Source organism: Mobula birostris, chromosome 21 (genome assembly GCF_030028105.1).
Source record: "Mobula birostris isolate sMobBir1 chromosome 21, sMobBir1.hap1, whole genome shotgun sequence".
NCBI classification, from domain to species: Eukaryota; Metazoa; Chordata; class Chondrichthyes; order Myliobatiformes; family Myliobatidae; genus Mobula; species Mobula birostris.
In genome coordinates, this window is record NC_092390.1 from 27,947,273 (window position 1) to 27,972,679 (window position 25,407).

The window sequence follows — 25,407 nt, forward strand, 5'->3', positions numbered from 1 at the left end:
ACATCGGAGTCGACAATGATGCCATCTACCTGCTGATCATAGCCTACTCCCATTTGGATCATGTTATTTTGATTTCTTAAGTGCCTTCAATACCATACAGCCCTCATTGGTGGGGGAAAAGCTCTGCTCAGTGCAGATTGGCACCTCCATTGTATCCTGGATAATGGACTAGCAGACCGGCAGACCACAGTATGTGCAGCTTCAGAGCTGTGTGTCAGACATGGCTATAAGCAGCACTGGCACCCCACAGGGGACTGTATTGGCTCCCTTCCTGTTTACCCTGTATATATTGGACTTCAGATATGTCATCTGCAGAAATTCTCTGATGACTCAGCGATAGTTGGGTGTATAAAGGGAGGACGGGAGGATGAATACAGGGCCCCGGTGGAGGTTTTGTCAAATGGTGCAAGCTGAATCATCTGCAGCTCAACATCAGTAAGACAAAGGAGATGGTGATGGGCTTTAGGAAGACTAAGCCTGCACTGCTCCCTGTTACTATTCATGGTGAGGACATGGAGGTGAAGAACTACCTGGGGTGCACCTGGATGACAGACTTGATGCAGCACCAACACAGAGGCTGTGTACAAGAAGGGCCAGAGTCACCTCTACTTCCTGAGGAGACTGAGGTCCTTTGGAGTACGCAGGCCTCCACTTCATGCCCTACCAGTCTGTTGTCACCAGTATAACCAGCTATGCGCTGGTGTGGCAGGGCAATGGCATCAAAGTGGGTGATGCCAGAAGGCTCAATAAACCAATTAGAAAGGCTGGCTCTGTTATAGGAGTCAAACTGGACACACTGGAGGCTGTGGTAGAGCAAAGGACTCTATGGAAAATCCTGGGAATTCTGGATAATGTTTCTCACCCTCTGCATACCACCTTGGCTGAACAGAGGAGCACTTTTAGTAACAGACTCAGACAACTGCACTCCAAAGAGTGCTGTACGAGGTCATTCTTACCCTCAACATTAGGCTCTATAATGAGTCAATTACAAGGGACGTGATGACCTCTCCTGTTAGACTGTTTAAGATAACTTAAGATAACTTATTTTTAGTTATACTTCTTACTTCTCTTCTATTATTGTTTATCTGTGAACTTGTAATGCTACTGTGACACTGTAATTTCCTTTGGGATCAATAAAGTATCTACCTATCTTATTTGCATAGTTTGCCTTCTTTTGCACATTGGTTGTTTGTCAGTCTGCGTTTGTAGCTGTTCATTCTTTCTACTGTATTTCTCTGTCATACTGAGAATGCCTGCAAGGAAAGTGATCTTGCAGTAACATCTATGTATTTTGGTAATAAATTTACTTTGAGCTTTTGAAAATAACCACCTCTTCAGTTCAACCAATTAAGAATTAACTACATTATTGGTTCCAGGATTGAACTGAGACCAGACTTGAAGGACATTCATTAACTCTATAGTGTTTTTTTTAACACAACAAACCAGTAGTTTCCTGACTACTATTAATGAACTGCCTGCATAGAGTTAGAGGAACAAAAGTAAATTTTTAGTACCTGAACAGTGAATTGAGTTTATCAACTCTGAACAGGGTTTTGCTTGGTGAAATTTACCTACATACAAAATTTTACACTTGCCTACTGATGTCGACTCTTGGCATTAAGGTAGGCTTTTGTTAAAAAGGATGTCAGATAAACTGATGGTGGTGAGCTGAATGTGCAAGAGTGAGTAGCCATTTAAGTGTGGGGTTTGCATTAAAATTTGAAAAACGTACATCACTGGCTTCAACCAAAGAAACTTTAGTTCACAATACAGTGGTGTGCTCCATGAAGGAGAAAAGGAAACTTTGTGCTACAGCAAGCCCACAATATAATACAACACGATTTAAAATGAGTTCAGAACCCAGAAAATTAGTTTACATCATTTATCACATTACCGGTTCTTCCCAAGTTACTCATGTAACCAAAAAAGACTGCATTGTTGGAAATGAGACTGCAAATCAAATTCCTACGTGGCAGAAAATGCCTGCATCCCCACAACGGGCAGCTAATCCATCCTGCTGGTTTTCCAAGCACTCATTCTTTTGTAAGGGTTGCAAATAAGTAGAGTGATCATGAGCTGTGGAGCTCCTGTATAATGAACAGAAGTGCTCAGAACTGAGGTTTAAAAACCCTGCAGGAGAGAGAGGGATCCAATCACAAACAAGGGAATATCTGCAGATGCTGCAAATCCAAGCAACACACACAAAATGCTGGGGGAACTCAGCAGGCCAGGCAGCATCTATGGAAAATAGTACAGTTGACGTTTCCACTGTACTATTTTCCATAGATGCTGCCTGGCCTGCTGAGTTCCCCCAGCATTTTGTGTGTGTTGTTACGGAGAGAGGGATATTGAACTGAGCTCATCATGTACTTCCTGTCATCCCATTTCAGTTTCTGTATATTTTGTTCCACAGTACTTTATCAATTGCTTTGGAAACGCCCAGTTGAGGCATTCTGTCCAGTCCTGAATAAGGGTCTCAGCCCCAAACAGCGACGTTCTATTCCTCTCCACAGATGCTGCCTGACCTGCTGAGTTCCTCCAGTATTTTATCAGTGTTACTCTGGATTTCCAGCACTTTATGATTTGATGCATTCAATTCTTAGCAGCCCTGTCTTTTGGTGGATACATCAAACTATTTGTTAAGGTGTAAAATTAAGTCCAACTGTTTGCCTAATTTCATGGAGACACGACTGACTGCAGATGCTGGAACCTGGAGCATCCACAAAGCGTTGGAGCAACTCAGCGGGTCAGGCATCCACTACGAAACGTTGCAGACTGGTCCATTCCATGGTGTAGGACCAAGTGTTGCGGATGGGTTGAAGCTTGATACAGCTGCTGCAAAGCCTCAACGTGGAAAGTCCACCATTTGAGGTCCTTTGCCTTCGCCCATTAAGGGGCTAGAATCAACAAATACTTTTGGACTTGACACAATAGTAAAACAAAACTCATAGAAATATAATATAAATCTTGTACGCAAATGAAACAATATTTTGTGCTATATATGATGGCATATAAAGCTACTGCATTACACATTAGCAAGTTTTATAGTTTTGGGAAACAAGTGTAGAGAGTAAACCCTGGTCTTGCTAGGGTATCCCATCCTGATTATGATTATGTAATATGGCTTTTTAAGATGATCCTGGAAAATGAATCAGAAATTCAAAGCCAATTGTTAACACAAAATAATCTGCAGATGCTGTAAAAGATCAAAGCAACACTTTCAGGACGCTAGATGAACTCAGCAGGTCGGGCAGCATCAGTCAGAAACAATGAGTCGACGTTTCGGGCCAGAACCCTTCATCAGGACTGAAGAATGAAAGATGGGGAAGGATTTGAAGAATGCTTGTAGCGTCAGTTGAAAGACCAGTAATTTGAAAGACAAAGGGGGGGGGAGGGGAAGCATTGACGTCATAGCCCCGAAAACAATGGGCAGTAGAAGAAGGAGGCAGAACCATGAGGGAGCTGGGGGAGGGAGTAGAGTGAAATAGGGATAGAGGAAGGGAGGGGGAGGGAAATACCGGAAGTTGGAGAATTCTATGTTCATACCAAGGGACTGGAGACTACCTAGATGGTATGTGAGGTGTTGCTCCTCCAACCTGAGTTTAGCCTCATCATGGAAGTACAGGAGGCCATGTATGGACATATCTGAATGGGAATGGGAAGCAGAGTTGAAGTGGGTGGCTACCGGGAGATCCTGTCTGTTGTGGCAGACGGAGTGGAGGTGCTCGACGAAGCGGTCCCCCAATCTGCGTCGGGTTTCACCGATGCAGAGGAGGCCACACCGGGAGCACCGGATGCAATAGATGACCCCAACAGACTCACAAGTGAAGTGTTGTCTCACCTGGAAAGACTGTTTTGGGCCCTGAATGGTTACAACAGATGAGGTGTAGGGACAGGTGTAGCACTTACGCTTACAGGGATAAGTGCCGGGTGGGAGATCAGTGGGGATGGATGTGCGGATAAAGGAGTCGCGGAGGGACCGATCCCTGCGGAAAGCGGAGAGGGGTGGAGAGGGAAAGATAGACAATAGACAATAGGTGCAGAAGTAGACCATTTGGCCTTTTGAGCCTGCACCGCCATTCTGAGATCATGGCTGATCATCTACTATCAATACCCGGTTGCTGCCTTGGGGTCCTGTTGAAGGTGGCGGAAGTTGCAGAGGATAATGTGCTGGATCCGGAGGCTGGTGGGATGGCAGGTAAGGACAAGCGGAACTCTGTCCCTGTTGTGGTTGCAGGAGGATAGGGTGAGGGCCGAAGTGCGGGAAATGGAGGAGCTGCGGGTGAGGGCATCATTGATGACGGTAGAAGGGAAACCACGATCCTTAAAGAAAGATGACATTTGAGATGCGGCGGAGACGGAGGAACTGGGAAGAGGGAATGGCATTTTTGCATGTGGCAGGGTAGGAAGAGGTATAGTCGAGGTAGTTATGAGAGTCAGTGGGCTTGCAGAAGGTGTCAGCGGACAGTCTGTCTCCAGAGATGGAGACCGAGACATCGAGTAAGGGGAGAGAAGTTTCCCAGATAGAGTAAGTGAATTTGAGGGCTGGGTGGAAGTTTGAAGTTAATTGACGAGCTCACTAGGGGTGCAGGAAGCAGCACCAATGTAGTCATCAATATACCGAAGGAAAAGTTGGGGAGCAGTACCAGAATAGGTTTGGAGTACAGACTGTTCCACATAACTAACGAAGAGGCAGGCGTAGCTGGATCCCATGCGAGTTCCCATAGATACACCCTTAGTCTGAAGAAAGTGGGAAGAGCCAAAAGAGAAGTTATTAAGTGTTCCGCCAACCGGAAGAGGGTAGTGGTGGTGGGGAACTGGTGAGGTCTATTATCCAGGAAGTAGCGGAGGGCTCTGAGGCCTTCTTGATGGGGAATGGAGGTGTAGAAGGATTGGAAATCCATAGTAAAAATGTAGCGGTTGGGACTGGGGAATTGGAAGTTATTGAAGAGGTGGAGGGCATGGCATTCTTCAAATCCTTCCCCATCTTTCATTCTTCAGTCCTGACGAAGGGTTCCGGCCCGAAACGTCGACTCATCATTTCTGACTGATGCTGCCTGACCTGCTGAGTTCGTCCAGCGTACTCCAAAGCCAATTGTTAATCTCTGATCAATTTGAACAGGTGTCATCCAGTCAATTTTGTCCACAAGATGGAAATTTCACAAAATGATATCCATGCTGCCAAGATTTGTAATGAAATGCATCAAAAAGCACATCATGCTGATGAGAAAGAACAATTGCTGAAAGTGGAGTGGGGAAGTATTGGATTTTTGAATTTAATAACAGTATGAGAACTCATTCATATGTGGAGGTGTTTGTAAGTCAGGCATTTCCAATCCAGGGAGAGCCAGTACAGGTTCATTGTAGAATAAACTTACCAAAAATAAATCAAAACAAAAAGGTTTATCACAACAAGCAACTCAGAGGGCAACACTGTACACACTGGTCATTTGTCAGTCTTTGGGTTTTTTTTTTGCACATTAGTTGTCAGCCTTCGTGTATAATTTTTCATTGTATTTCTCTGCTCGACGGTGAATGCCTGCAAGAAAATGAATCTCAAGCTAGGATGTGGTGACATCTTCATACATTGATAATAAATTTACTTTGAACTTTGAACGCGAAACGACTGACGGCTTCGCCGTTCACCGAGGATTGATGTGTTGTCAGAGTGCAAAACCATTATTTGAAAATACTTCACCAGTTATAAAGGCAAACGTGGAGGCAACAGCTGCAAAAGAAGAGTGAGGTCTATTGCACCACTGCCTTATCTTGTTTTATTTACTGCATGTTTAATTAGCATGCTCTAATTCCCATGACAACCTGCTAGGAAGTTGCTGCATTAGGCCTGGTATGCCCTTGCGTCACAGTACCCAAGAAGGTAGCATTCAAACCCTCTAGTTTATAGGGAGTGAGGTCTTGTCATCACCATCCTTTCACAGTGAGTGACTTTGGTTCCCAAGGATAATAAAGTATGCATAGACTTTGGTACAGTGCAGTGAGAAACCTTTAAAACCTGACATTTACATTTTTTTTAAACCAGCCATCTCCATGACTACATAACCTTGGCCAAAAGAAGTCTAACTCAATGCACCTTGCACATACTCCCTTACTACTCCCCTGAGGGCTTCACGATAAAAGCAGGAATGCATTCCAATCTAAGATGTATCATGATTCACTAAGACAATTGAAACAAGGATTCAAACTACCTACAAACTATTCTTTCATCACACTGGGCTTCCACAAATAAAAAACCTCTTTATAAAATGGAGCAGGTGCTATACCGGGCCATGTGCCACATCCCACATCCCAAATCAAATGTGAAACCAGGACACTGCCTGTAGTATTTTTATAAATATGATTTGTGAGCGGCATTGTAGTGTAGAGCTTAGCGCAAAGCTTTATACCACAAGCGATCAACAACCGTGGTTCAATTCCCACCGCCGTCTATAAGGAGTTTTCACATTCTCCCCATGAACGTGTGGGTTTCCTCCTGGCGCTGCAGTTTCCTCCACATCCCAAAGGCACACAGTTAAGGTTAACGGGCTTTATGCAGGATATGTTAGTGCCTGAAGCGAGGCGACACTTGTGGAGCATGTTGGCCATTGGTGCAAAGTCAGATTGCATTGTATATTTCAATATGCATATAACATCTTACACTAATCTTTAAATCTCTGATCGTTAACCTTCCTTTAGACAGAAATAAGCTTAAGGCATTACTGGAAGAAACTGGAATTTCTTCAGTGACTGGCCAACATTACTGCTTCAGTCAGCTTCATCTAAATAAATTAACTGTCTGTACATCTCATTTGTTTTTCAGTTCACTGTTTAACAATTCCAATTTCAGACCACGTCAGCATCTGTGGAGACGCACAGTTAATGTTCTGATGGGAAGTCACGGATTTGAAATGTTTTTTTCTCCAGTGTCACCAGTGGACTTGTTGAGCCTCATTTGCATCCTTTGCAAACTCTCGCAAGTACTTTAGAATTAATTTGGGATTTATTGTGACACATCAATTATGCAGGAGTAGCTATTGATGTGGTTCTCATGTGATGAACAGAAGTCTCCACTATGAGGTACCAGGCTTGGCTGTACTTGAATATTGATTGCCAAAGGCTCACTGGTATCTCAGAGGTCATAATCTGTTGAGCATTTCTATAACTTTTGGTATATTGTTCATGTTCATACTATTTTCTATGTAGTCTTGTCCCTGTCAATTCAGTATAAGTCTGTTTGCATTTCTCTGTACTCATACAGGTTTTGCAGTAGTTCTGGAGAAAACCTCCTTGCATTTTTTTTTTGGAAATAATGTCTGTCGACATAACTAATATGATATCAAGACCAAGATTCAAGCTTATCGCGTGTATATTGAAACATACAGTGAAATGCGTTGTTGTGTTAACAACTAACACATCCGAGAGTGTGCTGGGGGCAGCCCGCAAATATCATCACACATTCTGGCACCAACAATGCTCGGCACAGAACAACACAACACGTTACAATCAACAACAGAAGAACAAGCCCTGTTCTTCACTTCCAGCCACAGTTCACTCACCTCAAGAGAACTCCTTGGCCTCTGGCAGACTTGGATCCCGATGCAGGCACACAGGCATTGGATCTTCCACCATCTCGGCAGCCTCACAGAGATTCACAGTCCCAGGCTCCGGCCAATGGCCTCGACCCTAGGACCTTGATCCTTAGCATCAATCCCAGCACACACTGATCATGAAACACTAGGCCTTGATCTTTGGATTCGCCGACCACAGGATAAAGAAACCTGGGCCTTGAATTCCAGTCTCACCAATTCACAAACCCAGGGGTTCACTGGACTTCACTCCTCCTGCCCGCAAAGAACACTGACTATGGAACCCACCGACAACTCACTGACACTGGGGAAGCCACCAGTTTTTGTCCACGCTTGTCTGTCAGCCGGACATCCTGGCCTGGTCCTTGGATGTCCCGTTCCACGTCACTGTTCTTTGAACATGGAGTGGAAACTGAAGACTCTATCCTGTCCTGTTATTCCTCTAATTCTCCCCCCCCACCACATGCCTGTCCCTAAAACCCGAACCTGACCTCTAGCTCTCTTCTCTGTCCCCAAACCATCCCTGAACCCAAAAAAAATACTAAAAACAATCACTTAGTTCAAGTTCAATTGTCATTCAGCCATACATGAATACCCATGAATACAGCCAAACGGAACAGTGTTTCTCCAGGGCCAAGGTGCCAAACACATTACCAACAATAAAGACAATACAAGACAGCACAAGACGTATATTACACATATAACATAACAAGTAAACATACTGTCACACAAAAAATGTCCAAGTCCCTGAGGGGCACGTCCTATAAATTGATGTCCCATGGCTGTCATCAAAAAGAATAAGCAGTTCACAGTAAATGTATGCACACACGCAATCTAGCTTGTCCTTCCACCAATCGAACACTGGATGGCAGCACTGACAGGAGGGTCCAGCCCTAAACCCAGCGTGGATGCCACGCTGCATTGCCTCCGGTGTCTCCTTTCCTGGGACTGCCGCAACAGGCAAGCCTGCTGCTCGAGGCCTAGTCCTCACTACAACTGAGGCTACGCCACTCCCTTGCCGTCTCTCTCACCAATAAACAAGAGAAAGGGACTTGCAGCATTTTACATGACCAATTTCCAAAGGGTCATGCAATTCACTTGCATCGTGGCACAGTCTGCAGTTTATGGAGAGAATGCATAGGGTGTGCTTATTCTTACTGCAGCACTGGAGGCCAAGGAGTGAGCTCATAAAGGCTTGTAAGATTATGAGGGGCAAAAGTAGGATAGATAGTCTTTTTCCCCACAGAGCAGGGGAGTCTAGAACTAGAGGGCAGAGGTACAAAATGAAAAAAGGAGAATCGAAAAGGAGATAAAAATTCTACCAGTCAGAATGTTGTGACTATCAGGAATGAACTGCCGGTGGAAGTGGTGGAGACTGATACAATCGTGCTATTTGAAAGGCATTTGAATGGGAAGGACATGGAGGGGTATGGGTCTGATGCAGGCAAATCCAATTAGTGCCGACAAGCATGGGTGAAGTGGGTTGAAAAGGCCCATTTCTGTTTCTACAACTGAGTTCTTCGTTCTAAAATACACCCTGTTGCAGACTGGCCTGCAATGCATGAATAAGACTTATAACTAGATAAAACTGATAACGGCGTCTCCTCCTCACAGATAGAAGTTAAAGATCTCATTGTTTTCCCCACACACAATTCCACTTGCTTCACTCATGTTAATTAACTTACAAAAGCCACTTAGGAACTTTCTGCTCCAAGTTATGGAGCACAATTTCTGTGTCAGTTCAAAAGTGCCTTTGCCAAGTTGCATGCCTAGCATTCTGTAGCTTCATCCAAATTACAAATGAACCTTCCAATACATATCCTTGTCCTGACAATTTGAGTCAACACAATTTATTCCCATTCCACTTCTAAACATTTATTTGAATCCCCAATCCTTCTGAACAGTCTGCTCCAACCCAGGTGTGCTAATTTTGTTAGATCTAAAACTTGAGATTGTGTTGAATATTTTCAGGAAGTCTGTAAAAATTAGATCCATCTACACCATCTACTGTGTTAGTCGTATTTTTTAATATTTATTAATTATTAATAAAATTAACAGTTATTAATTTCCATAACAGCTCTACCTGAGTAGTTTATATTGCTCTCAAGTACTGAATCATTCTCTCCATGATAACAAAATCCACCTCTAGACACACTAACAGATTGAAGCAAATTTTGCTTACAATGCTGTCCCTATTTTAACTGCCAATTGACAGAAATAAATACATTCTACTAAAACAAATCCCAAGAGCAGATGAATAACCAGATTTTATTTACTTTACATGCAGTGGCCACTTTATTATGTACACCTACTCAGTAATGCAATCAGTTGTTGTTCAAACCAGCCATGAGAACGGGGAAGAAATCAGATCAAAGTGACTTTGACCATGGAATGATTGTTGGAGCCAGACGGGATGCTTTGCATATCTCAGAAACTCTTGGGACTTTCACACACAACTGTCTCCAGAGTTTATGGAGAACGGTGCAAAAAAACAAAAATCCAGTGAATGGCAGTTCTGTGGGTGAAAACACCTCGTTAATGACAGAAGTCAGGGGAGAATGGCCAGACTGATTCAGGAAGGTGACAGTAACTCAAATAACCAAGCGTTACAACAGCAGAGTGCAGAAGAGCATCTCTGAACGCACAGCATGTTAAACCTTGAAGTGGATGGGCTACAACAGCAGAAGGCCATGAATATACACTCAGTGGCCACTTAAGTCAATGTTGATTATCAGTTTGAATTACAGTATTTTCACCTTTTATGCTATCAAAGATCCACATTTATCGTCATTGAAAAAGAGATTTTTATTAGAACATGGAACATTACAGCTTATACAGGCCCTTCAGCCCACAATGTTGTGCTGACCTGTTAATCTACTCTAATATCAATATATTCGGCCCTCCTTATCCGTGAGGGATTGGTTCCGGGACTCCTCACAGATGCTCAAGTCCCTTATTCAGCCTAAGTGCGGTGGACCTTAGGACCCAGCGGAACCCCGGACCTTATTTAACCTGTTTCAGTGCAGTGGACATTAGGACCCGGCAGCAGAGCTCTGAATCTGCAGTGTTTCTGTTCATGAAAATAATCACGATCGCGATTTAAAATAAAGTGGAAATAATAAAGCGATCGGAAAGAGGTGAAACGCCATCGGTTATTGGAAAAGCGTTAGGCTACAGTCTGTCAACGATTGGAACAATTTTAAAGGATAAAGTGAGAAAGGTCCTGCCCCAATGAAAGCTACAATTATTACTAAGCAACGCAGTGGTTTAATTATTGGGTTTTGGGGTTTTGAGTTTTTGATCCTTCGCATCAACTTGGCACGGATGGAGAGCACGCTCAGGTGTGGTCTGTCACTGGATTGAACTCAAGAATTTCCGTTCCGGAGCCCGGCGCTGAAACATACGTTTCTTAAGTGTCTTATATGCATAGAAAGGTAAAATATATACTATATACTAAGACAAACGTTTGACTAACTGACAGTAAATAATACCGGATGTACCTGTTCCGACTTACTTAGAAAGAGAACTTCCGTTTTTTTTTTCTGATCCCGATCCACGATAACCTACACACATCCACCTGTATACTTTAAATCATCTCTCGATTACTTATATTACCTAATACAACGTAAATGCTGTGTAAAATAGTTGTTACACTGCATTGTTTAGGGAATAATGACAAGAAAAAAAGTCTGTACATGTTTGAACAACAAGTGCTGGAAGAGCACTTCCGGGTTTTCTCGATTCGCGGTTGGTTGAATTCGCGCGTGCGGAATTCGCGGATAAGGAAGGCCGACTATATAATTCTTCCTTCCTACGTAGCTCTCCAGTTTTCTATCATCATGTGCTTATCTACGAGTTTCTTAAATGTCCCTGACGTCTCTGCCTCTACCACCACCCCGGCACCCCAGTGCTCTGTGTGAAAAACTTAGCTCTGACATTCCCCCGATACTTTCCTCCAATCACCTTAAAGTTATTTCCATACATATTAGCCATTCCTGCTCTGGGTGTCCACTCGATCCATGCCTTTTATCATCTTGTACACCTCTATCGAATTACCTCGCACCCTGCTTCATTCCAAGGAGAAAAACCCATGCTCATTCAAGCTATCCATATAAGACATACTCTCTAGTGCAGGCAACATCATGGTAAATCTCCTCTGAACCAGGAAACAACCAGAACTTTAGCAAGAAGTTTTAATAAGCAGATTAGCTTCCTGCAATAATGTCATACTCAGTGACCCAGCGTAACATGCAAGAAGTACTATACAAAATAGGATTAGTCAACAAGAATTTCATGGGTTGATACGGAAAATTAAACATAGATTTCCATTCCTGCAGCTTCACATCATCATACAATGGGTGAAGAAGTTAAGTTCAATACTTTATGCCACCATTTCAGGAATCATTCCATCTGCTCCCATTGAAATTCGGCTTACCCAGCCAGTCAGTTTGATATGTGCATTAGGAGCTATGCTCAATTTAGTTCCACGTATACATTACAACATTTGACAGTAAATCTTCCCCAAAAGTAGCAGTGTTAATGTCAAAAGGTCTGTCCTGTCCCTTATTTATTCACCTGCTCTTCAGACCAATTCTCAAATACATTTTCTGTTTCACTCACTTTCTTGACATTAAATACAGTTAAGTGGTTAGTGAGAGGAACAAAAAAAAATTCCAGACTTCCTCCAACCAACTTCGCTTTAAGTTTGGAGTTTAATGATTCAATCACAAATCAAGTGGTTTGCATATAATTCATTAAAACTGACTTTAACAATTTGCCCAAGAAAATTAATCCAATGAGCAGGAGGTCAAATCCAGACATAGTGGTTTATCAGTTTATACTCTTAAATAGATCAAATACAGGGTATCAACCTGAAAATCAGCTGTCCCACTGACTCCATAGTTGCTGGCTGACCTGCCAAGTTCCTCCAGCAGTTTGGTCAATGCTCCAGAGTGCAGTGCCACAGAAAGCATTTATCGGGATGCACCTTGGCTTGGTACAGCAACTACTCTGCACGCGACCACGAGAAACAACAGAGAGTTGTGGACAGTGTGCAAGGCAAGCTTTTTAATGTATTGACAATAATAAACCTGAAATCTCCTGTGTCTCTAAACCAGACCAGTTACTGGGATAGACTCGCACAATTTATTGATCACTATATTACATTACCATAAACAGGAAAATCTGCAGATGCTGGAAATCTAAAATGCTGGAGGAACTCAGCAGCTCAGGGAACATCTATGGAAATGAATAAACAGTTGATGTTTCAGACCAAGTCCTTTCATCATAACATTACCATAACAATTTACGTTTCACAAGTTTTATTGGAATAGCATTAGAGGATTTCAGCTCCTTACACTTCCTGTCTCATTTAGTTTGATCTATGGGCTTGCGATGCAAGTAAATTATTCACCTGACTGAGTCCTGGAAACTTCTGCCCGAATCCATAGTCCTTTCACCCTTCATATGAAAATGTGCTTCCTATCTTTGATCATCAATCACCCAACTCCAATTTGAAGTTTATATTCCCACCTGTTAAACTCTGAAGTGTTATAGTATATTCATAACAAACAACCATGTGACATAATCTCACTGCAAATGACCAAAAAAGGATTCTGTCCCTATGAGGGGATTGTATTTAGTCTGCAATGGAAACTACATTACAACTAGAAACAGAGCATCAAAACACACTTAGAAAATGCTTGAATGAAAAACACTATCCAAAGTTTTCAAGATAATTGCTGCTCCAATTGCGACCCAGGGAGATGACGACACAAGGACTGATCAGAAAATGGCTGAATTAAATTAATCAACCTCAAGCAATGGAGCAGTTTTGTCCCATGTTATTAATCACTGATATGATTTTTTAAAGTCCATTTACAATAAAATGTAAAACTGGAACTAATAATATAGTAATGGCGAGGAAGTGTCTACAACAGCAAGATTTAATTTCAATTTGACAATCAGTGGGCATTGAATTCTAAGTCGGCCGATGGACCGGTTGTTTCAAAGCTCCTTAGTTGATTCACATTATTTTCTCAGCTGATATAGTTACAACAGGAAGAAATGGGATTCAGGCTTCAGTGCAAAAAAGAGCAATACCAATTCACAGCCACATTTTGCTCAAGATCTCCAGCACCTCACAAAATGTCTTGTGTTTACAACACCAAAGCAGCACCTCTCCTTACAATCAGCCATTTTCCCATTTGCAAGATGGGATATAAGATAAGCTGTTCATTCATAGTTCATAATTTTTGTGGTTAAAGCTCAAGTTCAAGTTTCATTATCGTTCAACCATATATGAATACTATATAGCCAAACAAAATACTGTTCCTCCGGGGCCAAGGTGCAAAATATATTGCCAATAGCCCATAGCACAAATGGCTATGAATTCAGAAAAAAAAACATGGTCACAAAGGAAAAAAAATAATAATAGAGCTCAATTCCCTGAGTGGCATGACCACAAAACCGATACACGAGGAAATTCTGGACTAGTTCCTGAGGACTGGAGGGTGGCTAATGTAACCCTGCTTTTTAAAAAAGGAGGGAGAGAGAAACCGGGGAATTATAGACCGGTTAGCCTAACGTCGGTGGTGGGGAAACTGCTGGAGTCAGTTATCAAAGATGTGATAACAGCACATTTGGAAAGCGGTGAAATCATCGGACAAAGTCAGCGTGGATTTGTGAAAGGAAAATCATGTCTGACGAATCTCATAGAATTTTTTGAGGATGTAACTAGTAGAGTGGATAGGGGAGAACCAGTGGATGTGGTATATTTGGATTTTCAAAAGGCTTTTGACAAGGTTCCACACAGGAGATTAGTGTGCAAACTTAAAGCACATGGTATTGGGAGTATGGTATTGATGTGGATAGAGAATTGGTTGGCAGACAGGAAGCAAAGAATGGGAATAAACGGGGCCTTTTCAGAATGGCAGGCAGTGACTAGTGGGGTACCACAAGGCTCAGTGCTGGGACCCCAGTTGTTTACAATATCTATTAATGACTTAGACGAGGGAATTAAATGCAGCATCTCCAAGTTTGCGGATGACACGAAGCTGGGCGGCAGTGTTAGCTGTGAGGAGGATGCTAAGAGGATGCAGGGTGACTTGGATAGGTTGGGTGAGTGGGCAAATTCATGGCAGATGCAATTTAATGTGGATAAATGTGAGGTTATCCACTTTGGTCGCAAGAACAGGAGAACAGATTATTATCTGAATGGTGGCCGATTAGGAAAAGGGGAGGTGCAATGAGACCTGGGTGTCATTATACACCAGTCATTGAAAGTGGGCATGCAGGTACAGCAGGCGGTGAAAAAGGCGAATGGTATGCTGGCATTCATAGCAAGAGGATTCAAGTACAGAAGCAGAGAGGTTCTACTGCAGTTGTATAAGGCCTTGGTGAGACCACACCTGGAGTATTGTGTGCAGTTCTGGCCCCCTAATCTGAGGAAAGACATTCTTGCCATAGAGGGATTACAAAGAAGGTTCACCAGATTGATTCCTGGGATGGCAGGACTTTCATATGATGAAAGACTGGATCGACTAGACTTATACTCTCTGGAATTTAGAAGATTGAGGAGGGATCTGATTGAAACGTATAAAATCCTAGAGGGATTGGACAGGCTAGATGCAGGAAGATTGTTCCCGATGTTGGGGAAGTCCAGAATGAGGGGTCGAAGTTTGAGGATAAAGGGGAAGCCTTTTAGGACCGAGATGAGGAAAAACTTCTTCACACATAGAGTGGTGAATCTGTGGAATTCTCTGCCACAGGAAACAGTTGAGGCCAGCTCATTGGCTATATTTAAGAGGGAGTTAGATATGGCCTTTGTGGCTAAAGGGATCAGGGGGTATGGAGAGAAGGCAGGTACAGGGTTCTGAGTTGGATGATCAGCCATGATCATACTGAATGGCGGCGCAGGCTCAAAGGGCCAAATGGCCTACTCCTGCACCTATTTTCTATGAAATCTGCAGACGCTGGAAATTCAAGCAACACACATAATAAAATGCTGGTGAACGCAGCAGGCCAGGCAGCATCTATAGGAAGAGGTACAGTCGACGTTTTGGGCCGAGACCCTTCGTCAGGACTAACTGAAAGAAGAGATAGTAAGAGATTTGAAAGTGAGAGGGGGAAGGGGAGATCTGAAATGATAGGAGAAGACAGGAGGGGGAGGGATGGAGCTAAGAGCTGGAAAGTTGATTGGCAAAAGGGATACGAGGCTGGAGAATTCCACATCCCATTCCCATTCTGATATGTCTATCCACAGCCTCCTCTACTGTCAAGATGAAGCCACACTCAGGTTGGAGGAACAACACTTAATATTCCGTCTGCGTAGCCTCCAATCTGATGGCACGAACACTGACTTCTCTAACTTCCGTTAATGCCCCACCTCCCCTTCGTACCCCATCCCTTATTTATTTATTTATTTTTATTATTTTTCTCTCTCTTTTTTCTCCCTCTGTCCCTCTCACTATAACTCCTTGCCCATCCTCTGGGCTCCCCTCCCCCTCTCTTTCTCCCTAGGCCTCCCGTCCCTTGATCCTCCCCCTTCTCCAGCCTCGTATCACCAGCAATTTTTATGTGTGTTACTACAAAACCGATGGCAAGTTGTCCTGGCCCAGCTTGTTCTTCCACCAAGCAGACACCAGAGGGCAGCACTGAGCAGAGGGTAGCACGATGGGAGGGGCCAACTATAGGTTCCAACACATGTCTTCTTCTGGTCGGCTGCAAAAGGTGACCCAGAGGCATCAGCCACGTCCTCACCACAACCAAGACAACAGAGTTCCTCCACCATCAGTCTCACTAATGAACTAGTGAACTGGACTTGCAGTATACACATTTCCAAAGCCCAACAAGATTACAATCGTTCACTCCATTAGTAGGATCACACACCGTCTTGGCACGACAGTCTGCAATAAGTCCAGGCGACAACTATGCAACGCTACACAATAAGCCCAGCTCCATCACTACTGAGCAACTCGCTGATGAGATAGTCCTAAAGTACTTGATGTTCTTAGTATCCAGCAGTGACATGCGATCGTAATTCAAGACGAACAAATACACCCTAGATTGGACCTGGAGTAGCAGCTGCATTAGTGCAAACTGACATCTTACCGGAAGCAACTCTGTACCACTCAGTCCCTGCCTCGCAAGACAACAGATCAAGTCAACTCGTCAAGTTTACTGTCATTTAACTATATACATGTATACCATCAAATGAGACAATGTTTCTCCAAACCAGGTGTAAAGCACAGTAGTACACATAACATACATATAACACAAAATAACTTAGGAAAGTAAGGATAAGATCGCCAGATGAGTTATGTATAAATAAATAAAGTAAAATGCCTCAATTAAATATTTTCAGGTACAGAACAGATTAACTTCGAATGTGATGCGGCAGGGAGTTCAGAAGCCTAATGGCCTGAGGGAAGAAATTGTTTCCCATCCTGACCATTCTTGTTTTAAGCCCTGGAGATTCCTGCCTGATGGTACAAAGCCAAAGAGGATGCTGGATGGATGGGTGGGATCCTTGATTATCCTAAAAGCTGATAAATATTCCCGCTGGATGGTAAGGAGCAACTGTAACTAAATGGACAGAATCCAGCTCTGTCCCATCGATGGCATGGAGTAGGCAACTGCAGAATGGACTGTGACTACTGCTGGAATTACCTGGCGTGAGCGGTGCCTCACACTGAAATAAAGACCAACTGCAGAAGTATTGAGGCCATGATCACCCAGTGCCAGCTGCAGTGGCTGGGGCATGTGATAAGGATGCCCCCATGTCGGCTACCCCTCAGTGTTATACAGCAAGCTACATCATGGTCGACACTCAGCTGGAGGGCCGAAGAAGCGCTATAAGGATCAGATGAAGAATACTTTAAGGAAGTGCAAGATCAGACCCGAGGACCTGGAGGATGTTGCTGCTGACCGTACCACTTGGCGACAGCTGTGTAGGGATGGGGTTCATATTCTGGAGATGGAAAGAACAACCAGAAGACAGCAGAAGAGAGCCAGGAGAAATGCAGCCATGGTTGTCACCACTACCACATATACATGTCCCTCCTGCAATAGAGCTTGTGGGTCCAGGATAGGACTGTATAGTCAAAGATCTCACTGTTAAAGGAGTGGACGTCGTCATCGGATTTCGATGGACAACCAAAGACGACTGCTGGACTCGATGCTGAGACACCAGCTATCACAATCTATATCAATGAATTTGATGAGGCAATTGTGCAAATTGATTCAATTCGCTGATGATAAAGCAAATTGGCAAAGTAGGTTGTGAGAAGATGCAGAGAAGCTTTGGGAATTTATTGGCAGGCTGGATGAGGGGAGACACAGCAGATGAGATATAATGTGGGAAAGTATAAGGTTATCCATTGATTGAAAGTGTCTGGTGCCTTTGTATACAAATCAGTGAATGTTAACACGTAGAGTCAGCAAAAAATTAGGAAGGCAATTGACGTTTTGGCTTTTTTTTTGCAAGAGAATACAAGCACAATTGCAGAGATGTCTTATTCCAACTGTATTGGGCCAAGATATGACAACATCTTGAATACTGTGCATAGGTCTGATGTCCCTATCTTAGGAACGATACACTTGTAATCGAGGGAATACAACAAAGGCTTAACAAGGTGTACGTTAGGAATTAATCTATGAGGAAAGATTCAAAGTTCAAAGTACATTTATTATCAAAGTACATATACTATATACAATCTTGAGATTCACCTTCTTGCAGACAGCCAGAAAACAAAGAAGTCCAATAGAACCCATTTTAAAAAAGGTCGTCAACCACCCAACGTGAAAAAAAGAACAAATCATGCAAACGATAAAAAGAAAGCAAATAATATTCAGAACTAAAGTTCATAAAAGTGGTTTACAGCCATGAAGCCATTCAACATTGCAGTCCAGGAGCCCATTAGTTGCAAGCCACAGCCTCAGTTCAGTGCAGAGACGAGTAAATCTCACCAAGCACCAAGCTGAACACTGGCCTGTCCCTCACCTTTGATTCTGACACCCTGACCTTTCAACCTAGCCCAGTGCTTAAATCTCATACCCAGATCCTGCCACTTCGATACGCTTGCGAGCCTGGGCCCTTTCACCTCGATTCGGCCCATACTCCACCTTTCCAATCAGGCCCTGCATTAAATCGGTCAAATATCGGCTCATTCCTGGGCCCAGGCTCTGCCATCTCAACTCTATCTCACCTTGGATCATGCTGCTTTGAATTGGCTCCAAATCCACTCCAGCAATGTCAGACATCAGCTCGTTCCCCACTCTCGTACCCAGGCCCCACCACCTTGACTTAGGCCTTACACAGCACACTGCAACCGTCCTGTGCCTTGCAGACTCCAGTTCACACCACAAAAATGCTACGTCGTACAGGCGGTTCAAAAGCTCAACTCTCAAAGGGAAGTTACAGGCTATTTATTGTAGAGATCATAATCCAGATTGTATTTGCTGCCCGTAAGGCGACGCTGTGTCTCACCAGTGCCATCTTCAACTCACCAGCAATAAACTTTACAAGAATCAGAAGTGGTCTCATTGTAACTAAAGTTCTTAAGAGATTTGTTAAGGTCGATGTGAGAATGACATTTCCCCTGGCTTGGATATTGGGAACCAGGAGCTGCAGTGTCATAATAAGAGGTCACCATTCAGGCCAGAGTGGAGAAGTACTTTCACTCACACGAGTGTGGACTATTGGAATTCTCTGTTCAAGAGGAGTGTGCAGGATGCCGAGTATACCCACGAGGGCATCAGTAACTTTATGGATTTGAAAGCAAGCAAGCAATATGGGGTTAGAGGAGAAGAGGACACAGTTAAAAGATCAGCCTGGACGGCTGAGCAGGCAGAAGATACTAAATGACCTATTCCTGTTTTTATTTCATAGATTCATATGCAATAGGACGCCGCTGTCCTAACAGATGAGAGTGGTTTCTGCCTCGCTCAGGGTAGGGTAGGGTTCATGGTCCATCAAAGTGGGATCTTTCATTGGATTCACAACTCCTTCAATGCCTTGTATTACATTCACAATTTAACACAATTAACATGGAACGGCTCAGCGGAAAGGAAAGGGCATTCAGTGGGATTTAAATTGGGGTTAAAATAACATCCACAGGATGCCTGAATTCCCATCAGGAAATCACTGCACAACATATTTCCAGGGCCACACAAATGGATGCAAAAGATCCCATGCATTATTCCGATGCCTAGACAATAATTTTGCTTTAACCAAAAATTAATAAAAACAGATTATTGAGTCATTTTCTGCTTGTTAGGTGCAAACTGGCTGCCACATTTCCTACTTCACAACAATGGGTCAGCTTCAAAAATACCTCTGAGTGTCGAGTCTTTTCCAAGAGTCTCTTTTTCTCCCTCCCACAATTAGAAAGTATTCCATTAACAAGTTAAACAACAACTACCTGTAACAATAATCACAAAAGCTCTTAATCAATTCAACATCTCATTTTCTCTCAGACCATAAGACTATAATATAGGAGCAAAATTAGGCCATTCGGTCCATCGAGTCTGCTCTACCATTCCGTCATGGCTGATTTATAAACTGTCTAAACCCCATTCTCCTGCCTTCTCCCCATAACTTCTGATGCCCTTACTAATCAAGAACCTTTCAACCTCCACTTTAATGATACCCAACGACACCCTTGCCTCCTCCACTATCTGTGGCAATGTATTCCACAGAATAACCTCTCTCTGACTCAAGAAATTCTTCCTCATCCCTGTACTAAAGGGATGTCGTTCTACTCTGAGACCTGGTCCTCAGAATAGAAGGACCTAGCCCTAGCCTCCCTTACTATAGGAAACAATCTCTCCACTACTATGGTCCTAGACTCTCCCACTACAGGAAGCATCCTCTTTACATCCACTCTATCTAGGTCATTCAATATCCAATAGGTTTCAGTCACTTTCCACTGCCCCATTCTTCTAAACTCCAGTGAGTCTCAGAGGGAGGTACAATATATTCTGCATTAAAATTACTCCTGGTTACCTCAAGAGGCCAACCTTACTGCTTCCACTCCAAGACATTATTTCCATTTTATGATTCCTTAGTCCAGGTCTGAGACTCACTGGCGTTTAGAAGAATAAGGGAGGGGGGGGATCTAATTGAAATTTCTATTTTTAAGGTTTAAAGACAGTCATTTCAAAATGAATGAAATCACCAAAGTGGAAGTAAACTTGCATGTCCCTCTCAGACAGTGGACACTACGTACGCCCAGAGGGTATTTCACAAGGCCTGTATGCTGTATTGGGGAGACAAAATATTAGAAAGCACGGGTCAGTCAGAAACGACATAGGAAACACATATGAGAGAAAGAAAGTGTGCAACAGTGAGGGAGCGACATTCAATATTTTAGAAACAGCTTCTTTTCCTCCATCTGATTTCTGATCAGACGATGAAACCCGTAAACACTACATCACTCTTTACACCATTAATTTTTAATATATTATTGTCAGCCATAGTAATTTTTTCTGATTTCCTCTGTACTGCTGTCACAAAATAATAAATTTCACATCTTTTATCAGTGATAATATATCTGCTCCTGTTTCTGAATGAGAATATGAGGGGAAAAAACAAAATTGAAGAAAGCAAAGCAGGGTATTCCAATATTCTGATTCAACAATAATAAGAGTTCGACAATACATTTTCATATTAGAGTGGTGTGCAAATTGGTGAGGAATCTGCAGACAATGATATTCTGATTACCTTGTCTTTGCAGGTGGTAGCAGGTTTATAATTTGGGTCTGCTATTTTTGTAGATGGTGTATCTCTGTCATATTGACCTTCCAGGTGATAGGGGTCTATGATTTGAGGGGTACTCCATTTTGTCAATGGTAAACTTCAACCACAATGTTAAAAGGAGTGAACGTTTTCAGTGGAAGATTGGCTACCACTCAAGTGGATTGCTTTGCCTTGGATGGTTTCAATACATTGAAGAGTGGAGTTGTTCTCATTCAGACAGATATTCCATTACTCCATTTTTTTTTAAGCATGTCGTACCATTCAGCCATTCTTGTCTGGCATGTGGTGTCAGGATTAACTGGGTCACGTTATGAACGTTCCTGACTCGACCCTTGTATTTTTTACGAGGCCGAGTGGCTAGCTCAACATTCAACCCAGCACGAATGGAAAGCGTGCTCGGGGGTGGCCTGACCTGGATTTGAACTCGGGAACCTTCGCTCTGGAGTCCGGCACCAATCTCACTGCGCCACCAGCTGACCATTACTCCACTGACTTCTGTCTTTTAGTTGGCAGAGAAAAGCCTGCTCAGAATCAGATAGCTTTCCTGGAGTATTGTGTCCAGTTCTGGTCACCTCACTATAGGAAGGATGTGGAAACATTGGAAAGGGTACAGAGGAGATTTACCAGGATGCTGCCTGGTTTAGTAAGTATGCATTATGATCAGAGATTAAGGGAGCTAGGGCTTTACTCTTTCGAGAGCAGGAGGATGAGAGGAGACATGATAGAGGTGTACAAGATAATAAGGGGAATAGATAGAGTGGATAGCCAGCGCCTCTTCCCCAGGGCACCACTGCTCAATACAAGAGGACATGGCTTTAAGGTAAGGGGTGGGAAGTTCAAAGGGGATATTAGAGGAAGTTTTTTTACTCAGAGAGTGGCTGGTGCGTGGAATGCACTGCCTGAGTCAGTGGTGGAGGCAGATACACTAGTGAAGTTTAAGAGACTACTAAACAGGTATATGGAGGAATTTAAGGTGGGGGCTTATATGGGAGGCAGGGTTTGAGGGTTGGCACAACATTGTGGGCCAAAGGGCCTGTACTGTGTTGTACTATCCTATGTTCATTTGTCACTGGATTCAGAGTTTCACAATTGTTCTTGCACAATAGCATAATATATCTGGCATAACTAAACTTCTTGTCCTTAATGACTTCCAGGATACAGATTTTGATTGTGTGGGTCTTGGAAATGGTAAGAGTAACAAAAACAGAAAATGCTGGAAATACTCAGCAGGACGGGCAGCATCTGTGGAGAGGCAGACAGAATGAGTGTTTCAGGTTAATGACCTCTCCTTAAAACCACGCCAACTCTGTCAGCTTTGATGTAAAGTAATCAACTTGAAGTATTTACTCAATTGTTCTCTCTCCATAAAACACCTAAACTGCAGAGCATTTCCTGTATTTTTTCTGCAGACTCCCATTTGTTTTTCTGCTATCTGTGCATAGAGGGAAATGGCTTCCTCTCTGAAGATGCTCACTCTGAATGATATCCAAAGCAAGCAAGCAGCTTCATTTTCCAGGGAGCTACAAATGGGTTTTAAAACCGCACTTCATCAACAGATAATCATTGACATGGTAATTAAAGGTGGTTGGACTGACCTGAGGAAACACCTATTATGGTGTCCTTAGGCTGAAATAGTAGACTCTTAACATGCAACTCCCACTGCCTTCTTCAGTTCAATAGATGACTGCAACTGAAAAGATTTCCTCTTGTTGCCATCGATTTGTTTCACCGGGGCTCTTTGATGCCACACTCCATCAAGGGTGGATGCTCTCACCTCACCTCTAGAATTCAGGTCTCTGTCCATGTTTCCATAAAGGCTGTCAGGATATCTGGGACCACATGGTCCAAACCAAGCATAAATTGAGCATTAATGAACATTAAATTTAGAAACTATCCAGTATATTCTCTGTAGACCATACTTCATCATTGTGCCTACACCTCAAATACAATTGGTTGTGTTGTCCAGAGTGTGAAAAGTAAAAAAGATTAGCTGTATTTGTTAGATGTACATTTAAACTTTATTTTATTTGTGCATCATCTGTGTCATTGTTTGCAATGTGGTAGTAGTAGTAGGCAGCCGTCATTGCCAGGGGATCATGGGTTTGCACCTCTGGTGGTCTGTGTCCTCTCCAAGGGCGCAAGCCTGAGCTGGAAGATTTGAAGAACCGGCTGTTGCTCGTGCAGCAGGTTCCCTCTCTCCACGTCACTGATGTAGTCCAAGGGAAGGGCAAGCGCCGGTACAGCTCGGCACCAGTGTCATCGCAGAGTTTGCCAGAACGAAATTGTAAACAACATCAAACTGCCTAAGGGACCCCGGTTCCAGATTTCTTCCTCGGGGTTTACTCCCAAAGCCTTTCCCATGGGTGGGTGTGGCCACAAGGCAGAGGAGGTTTAAAATCAGAGTTTTCCTCCTCCATTGTGGTAACTGCCAACATAACCTGCCTACAATTTACTAACCGGTATGTCTTTGGAATGTGGAGAGCACCTGGAGGAAACCCACTTGGTCAGGGGAGAATATACAAACTCTTAACAGCAGGAATCAAAGCCCGATCAGTGATCACTCGTGCACATTTGTGCTTGCTGCTATGCTATCGTTCGCCCCCCTATGCAAAGCCATAGCAATGAAGTGCTGGGCTGAGAATTGTTTCTCCTTAAAACTGTTCTTTACATTTGTGAAAGCAAGTAGATTGAACAGAGATGTGGAAATCATCAAGGGAATAAAGAACAGTATTTAAGGACTATTGTTAAGAGCAGCAGAATATTATTATTTCATTCCACTATTTGTTACAGTACAGTGACAAAATTACTGAAATATTTCTAAAATGGGGGACAAAGTGTTGCTCTAACCTTGGGTATTGTCTCGGCAGAGTGTACTGCCCAAGTGTATTTCATAGGCCTTCAGGGGCCTTTTATGAAGTACCAATTAATTTTCATCTCTTTCAAATTGCCAGTGTTCACAGATCTCGGTGTTCTCATTATTCATTGACGAAGCAACAGTGCAAACAACAGCCTTTCCAACCCATAAAATCCAAGCAAGACCAGCCAACATACACAAGCACAAGCAGAAATGAACTGCTTGATCTTCAAGGGGGAGGTAGATTATCAGCGACCAAGCATCAGAAATGGTCTGTAGTGACGGCTGTACAATTGTGCCTGTATACAACAGAAATAGTGGTTACTCTGCCCTGAGGTAGTTACTGTCCACACACCGGGACATTCTCTCCTCTGTCTGCAAATACTGCAGACACAATGGAAGTGAAATCCCAAAGCCTTTCTCATGAAAATTTGAAACACTGTCCCTCAGAATAGAGAGCAGGGCAATGGATTAAGATTATCGGTGTTAAAATGTATGAGCATGGTCTGCATGGCAGTACGTTTGAGGGGTGGTTACAATGATGAAAAGATTGGATAGAGGAAATCCAGAGAAACTAGGTGAACTACAGGGAGAATCAAGAACGTAGGTACGTGATATAAAATTAGAGCTAGGTTTTTAACTATTCAAAATTAAAACAGAAAACCTGAAGAACAGTTAATGCTGCAGAAACCCAGCAGATCAAACAACAATGATGAAACGACAAACATTTACCATTTCAGAGCAGCAGACAAAATGCTGGAGAAATTCAGCAGGCTAGATAGCATCGATGGAGAGGTATAAACAGTCCGTATTTCATCAGGACTGAAAATGAAGGGGGAAGAAGCCAGAACAGTAAGGTGGGGGGAGGAGGGGTTTGGAGAAGGAAAAGAATTCAAGGTGGCAGGTAATATGTGAAACCAGGTCGGGGGAAAGGGGGGAGGGTGAATGAGAAGATGGAAGGTGATAGGCTGAAAAGGTAAAAGGCTGAAGAAAAAGAAATCTGGAAAGTGTGAACAGTAGACCATGGGAGAAAGGAAAGGAGGAGGAGCACCAGAGGGAGGTGATGGGCAGGTGAGGAGAAGAGGAGGGGTAAGAGGGGAGCCAGGATAAGAATGGAAAAAGAGAGAAGGGGAGACAGGATTACTGGATTCTACAGAAATCGATGGGGTGCATTGAAGGGAGTATCTCTGATAGGATGAAATAACAAATAG

At 43.2% G+C, this 25,407-nt stretch overlaps 1 protein-coding gene across 4 annotated transcripts in view; it reads right to left on the minus strand.

Moving 5' to 3' along the window:
- Window positions 1-25,407, minus strand: part of LOC140185694 (protein bicaudal C homolog 1-like) — a 340,760-nt gene that overhangs the window by 121,820 nt on the left and 193,533 nt on the right. The gene's annotated exons all lie outside the window — the stretch shown is intronic.